We start from the raw sequence: 8,335 nt of genomic DNA on the forward strand, positions 1-8,335 counted from the left end.
CCCAAATCATTTAAGTCTGATACTACATTCAACCAGGTTTATCTTAAACCAGTTTCAGCCATTTTTAAACTGGTTTATGTGCACTGAATTTATGTTCTGTTACAGCTTTAAACCAATTTCTGATCACTTAAACCAGTTTATGTGTAACTTCTGTCCCTAGCCCCAGCCTCCCCAAGCCAGCTTTTAAATGGAGATAGCTGCTCTTTCTTATCATATGAAAGCATTGGCATGTTAAGTCCAGTAAAGGCCATGAGCAGTTCCACAGAATTTCACAGAAATATCTTAGGGTCAAAAAGTGATCCTGACAGCTCAGGGCCCTCCTTTATCATCAAATCTACACTGATTTGGTGACTGACATTAACATCAGTCCTATCAGGAGAAATATAAGGAAAAAGATGAAAAAGCATATTTGTGTTTGCAACTGGATTCTGCAACAGCTTATGTGCACTCATTAATTTCAAAGGGAAAAAGGAGATACTCACATACACAAATTGCATCATATATGCCTTCAAAAGTATTGTTTTGTTGGTTTGTTTGTTTGTTTTTAAATAAAGTACTTGGCTTGCCTTGTTTCTTTCTTTTCTTTTTTCCGGTTTGGATAGCCAGCCTCACTAGCTTCTGCTTTTTTGCAGTGCTCCATCTATGAAAGCTGGGGATGCATGAGCCCAACCCATGACCTTACCAAAGCACGGAGGCAACATCTGGGGGAAATTTAAAAAGTTGCAAAATCACACCATGTTATTTTAAAAAGGAACTTAATTTCCTTTGTACTTAATGGAATAGAAAATACACATGTTTAACATGAGGAAAACTTTGCAGAACTGCACAGTAAAATGTTAAAAAATAATTAGAAACTAGAAAGGCACTTTTCATGACTAATTTGGCTTCTTCGTTCATGTGGACTTTTGTGATTGATATATCCCCAACAGAATGCATTAGTGCACACAAGGGCATCTCACAAAACAGGAGTCAGTGTGTCTGGGTTCTGGGGCCTGAAAAAGAGGGGGAATGATACATTTAAGTGCACTAAGTGATGATTGAACCTTTTAGCCTTATGTTCTGGGGCATTAAACTATTAAACTTTAAAACTATCCAATTCTTTTCCCAAACCACATATTTGCCAGATACCTTTTAACAGCTCCACCCCCACTTTAAAAAAAAAAAGCTTTAAAAAGATCCAAGAGAAAAAAGCACAACCTCTAGAGGAATTATCAAATTTAAATTTCCTTACAAAATACTTGATAGAAATGTATTGATACAATTTCCCCAAAGGGGGCACATTGTTAAATGGCAAAGCTATTTTTATAATATATTAATAAAATATATTTATATATAATTTATTTTAAATTATTATAAGCTAGGAACTTGGGTTGATAATATCACCACAAGGAACTCTTGTGAAAAATTTAAATTGCCATTAGAACAATTGGAGGGATGGTCTTTCTTTACTGAATTGCTAGAAAATAGCTGGCGGCTCGTTCAGTTTTGTTGTAGCATTACTTTGCCTTCTGTCAAAACTCTCCTTTCAGGCTTTCAAGATAGGATAGAGACTTTCAATCAATGATTCTCAGCAGGGGTCCTACAGCACCCTGGGTACCATAAAAACCTTTTAAGGGTGCCATAGGGTGCTATACAATATTAGCATGATTACATGTGCAATCACCTACACTTGAATCACAAAATAAACTCCGTGATTTAAAACAGGAATCCATAGGCAAAAAACATCCCTATTTCTTGTGGTCTTTCTGGGTTCTTTGCAACAGAAGAATTGCTCTATTATTTTTCTGTAGTTGCAAACAAACGGAAGATAAGAGCTAGCATTTTCCAAGGACTGCCTCAAGTCTGAAGTTAAGAACCACTACCCTAAATTCTCTAAAACAGCATGGGAGGAAGGTAAATGCTCTAATATCAAAATATACATAACTGAAACAGAGTTGAATTACTTGTTCTGTGACCTAGTTGCTCTAGCACCTTGCTACAGAGCCAAGAATAGAACTTATTTTAGTTTGGGGCATAGTGCCCAATTACCTGATCCAAACTGTGCATGAGCCGTACATGTGCAGAAACCCTATAGAGCAAACGTTCAAAGCTGTGAAACAATGCCATGATCCCATAACCATTCTTTTGCCTGTAAAACAGCAGGTTTAGTTATGTCATCTCAGAATAGGATTTTATATTATTTCTCAAAGCAGTAGGCACATGTATTTTCCTCATAACACGAAATGCAATTGCTAGGGGCCTGGTTTAGTAGGACTCCCAGGACCTATGACGTTTGAAATGGAGTTCAGTGTAAACAAACCAGATTTAGGGTCCCAGCCTAAAGTATTAACACAAATTAAAGCCAGCAGCAAGCCAATCGAGTTACTATTATCAGAGACTAAAATTGATGCCTCCCATAAACACACTTGATGCAACAGGGCAGTTTGCAGATCAGATTAGAATGATGTAATACAAAGGCATTTAAAAAAAAGTGTTTGGCTGATTATTGCCTCCTAATGGACCTGCAAACATGTTTACTGCCCTCCTCTCGCCAGGGTGACACCGGGGAACATTTACGGTCTTGTGAACTGTTCTATTTATCTTTTGCCAAAAATTAAAAAGCACCAGCCCAATGCTGAATTTCCTATTCCCACAGGAATAATAACTGAGAACCTTTTACTGTATACAGCAATCTGTAATGCAAATATTGTCATTTTTGAGAGCCAGATGAGTTAAATATGCTCTTGGAAATCCCAATAAATGCTACAGAATTTTCCAACTTTGCAGGAAGTAAGACTGCAGGACTCCCTCGGCTTCAGAGGGTAGCTCATTTTGCAACTATACCAAGTATCAGTTACATTTGTACAAGCGGGGCTGTCTGGCTGGGAGTCAATACAATATTTGACCTTGCGCAGGAGCCTAAAAGGAGTTAGTACTGAACAGCAAGATCTTGTTACACTGGTGCACTCAGGGCCAACCTCATTAAGGTTTATCTTTAAACTGCAATTAACTTTTTGCAGGTGCAGGAGAGGAGGATTTAGGGTTTTAAAAACTGGAGTGCAGGTGGTGTGCTGGATCATCCTAACACACATTTTTCTCCAATTAGAAATCACCTAGAACCCTTACTAATATACTAGGGGCTTAGGGCTCTATTATTCAGTTCAAGGTCCAAGCAAAAACAGACATACCTGAGTTTGGGGTGAGGGGAAGAGAGGGCGACTGCCAACTCTAGAGTAGGGCAGGCAGCTGGGACCAGGGACGTACAACCATTACCCCCCACAGCAGGTCCAGGGAAAGGACTGCTCTCTGCATCCCAACACATGGGTCACCCAGACGCTCCACCATGGCTCTAATGCATCCACCACTGCCCATGCACTGCTTCAAAAGCCCCCTATCTCGGCTTGATCCCCTGTTATCCCACATATACCCCCATTCTCAGCCCCATCCCATTGTGCCCCAAGTCCTAGCAGACCCCACCAACCCCCACACATCCCAATGAGTCCTAGCCTACCCCTTCAGTGTCCCCATGAACCCACTGCACCCTGCACATACCTGTCCCCACCACACCCCAGTCCCCTCACCATCCCCTCACATCCCTCACCCACAATCCTTCTTGCTCACACTCCCTCACACCCCAAAGCCCTCCACTCCTCAGCCCATCACAACCTCCACCCTTTTAATACCCCAGCACCAAGTCACTCCACCGGCCTTGTCCCTCAAAAGCTCCCTGGTGCCCATAGTCCCCTGTCCAGCCCCGAACTCCACTCCCTCCAGAACCCCTCCCAAGCACCTACCCTCACACCTCACAGCCCCCAGTCAAGGAGCAGGGGGACAGGGCTGTAACTGCCCCACCACTGTCCTCTCCTCCCCACAGGATTCCCACAGCTGGCCTCTACTTCCTTCCACCTTCACCATACAGGAACAAACAACTGGAGTTGAAGGAACAATCCCATGCACCAGTACAGGCTGGGGGCTGACTGGCTGGGCAGCAGCTCTGCAGAAAAGGACCTGGGGGTTACAGCGGACAGTGAGCTGAATATGAGCCAGCAGTGTGCCCTTGTTGCCAAGAAGGCTAATGACATCCTAGGCTGCATTGGCAGGAGTGTTGCCACCAGATCAAGGGAAGTAAATATTCCCCTCTCTTCAGCACTGGTGAGGCCACATCTGGAGTACTGTGTCCAGTTCTGGGTCCCCCCACTACAGAAAGGATGTGGACAAATTGAAGAGTCCAGTGGAAAGCAACAAAAATGGTGAGGGGCCTGGAGCACATGACTTATGCAGAGAGGCTGAGGGAATTGGGTTTATTTAGTCTAGAGAAGAGAAGACTGAGGGAGGATTTAATAGCAGCCTTCAAATACTTCAAGGTGGTTCCAGAGGATGGAGCTGGACTGTTCTCAGTGGTGGCAGATGACAGAATAAGGAGCAATGGTTGCAGATTGCAGCCTAAAGAGAAGTTTAGGCTAGATATTAGGAAAAACTCTCTCTCTCTTAATAGGGTAGTAAAACACTGGAACAGGTTACCCAGAGAGGTGGTGGACTCTCTACCCTTGGAGGTTTTTAAGCTCCAGCTAGACAAAGCCTTGGCTGGGATGACCTAGTTGGGGATGGTCCTGCTTTGAGCTGGGAGTTGCACTAGATGACCTCCCAAGGTCCTTTCCAACCCTCATTTTCTATGATTCTACGATGAGGACTCGCTCTAGCTTCTTCCAGTGTCCCCAGCTGGAGAACCCCTCCCCCACAACCCGAATCACCCACGCCATTTTATGCTGCCTCGACTATACTGCTGGTTCAACCTCCCACAGCCTCCATCATCTGACGCAAGGAATAAGTTAGGAAAGCAGGAAAGGGAAAGGGTCCCTGCAGTGACTTACCTCTTTGTCACACTTCTGCAACTTCCTCCTGCTTCTAACCACTGTGCCACTTCAGCTTGCCTGTGATTTGTGGTGGCTTTGAATCCTCTAGGATCAAATCTACCTAGTTCAAGTTTTTAGGGAGCAGCATACGTTTTTGGACCATGATAGACCGTGAGCAGAGAAATATCATGGGAACTAGGTAACAGTGTAATTGTAGATGAAAGGATAGCTTAATTAGTGGAAGATCAGATCAAGGGGTATTAACATCTACAGAGTGAAGAGATCAGCAGGACTTAAGTAGATAGCAACAAGCCACAAACTCATGACTCTCTCAGCTTCACCTGAATAGAAAGGCAGCTGTCCTTGCTGGGTAGTCTGTTTTAAACTCTGAGTGGAGCAACTGGGTGTGGGGGGAGAAGTATAACGGCATTAAACCCTGCCCCAAATCTACCTCTGCAAGTGGACAACACCAGATTTCTATTAAGGCATCAGCCAAAACCTTAATGTCATTTTCCAGTGTCTTTACATAATATGATTCCTTGTTATGTGAAACAATTTAACTAGCTGCGTTTGATATTAGGAGCTAGCAAGGCAAATCCAAAAGACAATTTGCATTTAGGCAGAAATGCCCGAGTATATATGCATTGCTCTATGCACTGCAAGCACTGAATCCATGCTTCATATTGGATATTATGCCTGAGCAACAAAAACGTTTTTCAAAATCAAACCTCAAAAGCGTTTTTGTAAGTTTAAAAAAATTGCAATGGGAGAACTTTAGACCAGCCCTGTGTTCTCCTTGGTGCCTTTAGAGGTGCCCTATTTTTTTCCTCACTGAATACTGCAAATAAAGTCCAAATTTGCTGGTATTCTTCTCCTATGCAGGGCGGAGGTAGATGAAGTTCAGGTGCAAGGCATTACTAAGCAGTTTTGATATTTTGGAGGATGGATAATGGAAATGGAGGCATATCGCCCTTATTATTGTGGCTAAGTAATGGGTATAGGATAATGGTGCCCATCCTTTTGGCCATGTGAGGCTAGTTCAGGGGCCAGATCAGACTCCACACCAGGACTGGGCCCCAGCTAGCCTCTGTCTGCCCCATGTGCTTCCACCTGGACCCACATGGCTATATACAGGCCCTGGGGCCCCATGCCACCTACATCTAGCCCCGCATATGGGGATCAGGGTCCCAGGGCCCTGCGTCACCTTTGCGCAGCCCCACATACCAGGATCAGGGTCCCATGCCGCAACCCACAGAGATCCCCACAAACCTGTTGGGAAACCTGCAGGTTGAATGGCACAGTGCCAGGGGTTGCATCTGGCCCACAGCCCAGGGGTTGAGCACCACTGGGGTAGAATTTTTCTTTGGGGTATAATCTCAAATCCAGTGAAATCAGTGGAAAGACCATCAGAGAATTAACCCCAGCACCCCTTTGGAAGCTTATAGCAAGCAAAAATTCTACCAGATCGTGCTCTCTCTCTCTCAGGGACAAGGCAGGGTAGCGTTGTACCTTACAGACTAACTGAATCAGATGTGCATATGCTTTTATTAGTGTTCAAGATGAAAGGCAGACTACACATCATCATCTGACTTACACTGTTTGAGACAATTTACCAAAACCATAAATATCTGTGAGTGGAGTGAGAGGCAGGACCCATGGATCTTGACACATCACAGGCTGCTTACAGATGTGAACCACCCCCCACCCCACAAACTCCCCCCAAAAAACAACCCAGCGCTTCACTTTCAGCTTGGCGCACCCCTGTGCCAAGCGCAGCGCATGCCTAGAAGAGGCAGTGCCTTAGTCTGACCAGGCTTGCCCAACGTCTGTATAGATAGCACACTTTGAATCACTTTAGATAAAAGCACCAAAAAGCCCTGCTGAAGCGCCCGCTCTATACAGATGCTGGGGAGCTGGGTCAAACTTGCTTCCTCGTCCAATAAAGCACTGAGGTTTTTTCCCCCCCACATCTGTCAGTGCCCACTATGTTCACTGAATGATCCTCCCTTCCCCCTCCCCCCATCACAAAAGTGAAGTTAAGTCCCTTTACAGCTGAAAATTGTGGAGTCTGTATTTAGTTGAGATCACCCAGTTTAGAAAAGTGGTTCGATTCAAAATTCAGTGTAAACAGATTCACTAGCGACTATACAAGCACAGATTTCACACTTGACATTAACTTACGCTGAGAAAGTTTCCCCACGGGTTTAATCTATCTGGAGAATTTAGGTTTGGTTTATAGTCATTTTTGGACCAGTTTCACCTACCAAACCATACTGCCCCCATCAAGAATGGGGACAACTTCTCTAAAACTTGAGTTACTTTCCAAATTATCTCTGCCATGTCAAATACCCCTGTGAGCATGTAACATGCCCAATCTTGCCTTCACAATAGTCTCTCTCCTGTTATCAGTATCAGGATAACTAACATTATCTTTCATAGTTTATTAACATCCTATTTTTCCTCCCAGTCTTCCCTAGGTGAAGGTGCTTTGGAATGAGAAGCAGGCCTTCACTGTCTTAGCTCAAACGTTTAAACCCATAGTAATTCATCATGCTATATGTTTAAAGATTCATATTTTAGCCATCTGACTCACTGTGAAATAAGAATGCCTAGACCTCTATTTTTAGCGCCTTAACTCATGATTTCCTTGGTTTCATGAATTTTATGGTCAGACTTTTAACATGCCTTTAAAACAGTGTACTGTTACTGGAGTGACAAACCACAGAACACGCAGAGCCTAGATTTCCACAACAGTGTTGTATCTGCTATTGGCTGCGATTACAAGTGATTGTCCATAAATACCTGCACATTTCCACAAATAAGAGCGGGTATGTACAGTACATTCCCTTGTTTGCACCTGCAGTTGCTTGCAGCCAAAGTTATCTGTAGGTGCAATACTACACCCATGAAACAGGAGATCGGGTTGTAGCAGTAAAAAACAAAACAAAACAAAACAAAACAAAAAAAATCCCAATAGCTAAAACAATAATCAATAACAAAATAGTTCTCTAGGGGTAGGGTGACCATATTTCCAGTTTCAAAAGAGAGGACACCTGTAAGTGTGGGGGGGAGGGTAATATGATTGTGGAGGGGGAAGTAATACGCCCATGCCCCTTACTCCCGACCCACAACACCCTGCTTCCCCAAGTCCTGAAGTGTCTCCTGGCTGCCCTGCCCCTACGACCAAGAGCACCGGCCCTGGTGCCACTAGCCCAGCCATGCAGCTCCCCGCTGCCACCGCAGGGCCCTACCACCACCCTTCCCTGCTGGAGGGGCAGATGCCTCCCCCCACCTCCCTCACTGTGCTGCAGCCCCAGCGCCCGAAAAGTTTCCCCCAGTGCCGGCAGACACCTGCCCCATCCCCTCCACACACCCCTACCCTCTTCTGGAAAGGCAGATTATGTAACACCTCTGCCCAACTCCTGCTCAAACTCAGCACCTGGCCTGTGTGGGGACGCCACAGCCTCAGAGTCCCTGCACACCCAGCCTGGCCCCCTGGCTCA

General features: G+C 44.7%; 1 protein-coding gene across 1 annotated transcript in view; it reads right to left on the bottom strand.

Moving 5' to 3' along the window:
* The window catches only part of ME3 (malic enzyme 3), a 270,934-nt gene that overhangs the window by 235,747 nt on the left and 26,852 nt on the right, over positions 1 to 8,335 (bottom strand). The window lies entirely within an intron of this gene.

This window comes from Gavialis gangeticus, unplaced genomic scaffold (assembly GCF_001723915.1).
Source record: "Gavialis gangeticus isolate Ggan-Ray unplaced genomic scaffold, GavGan_comp1, whole genome shotgun sequence".
Classification (NCBI taxonomy): Eukaryota; Metazoa; Chordata; order Crocodylia; family Gavialidae; genus Gavialis; species Gavialis gangeticus.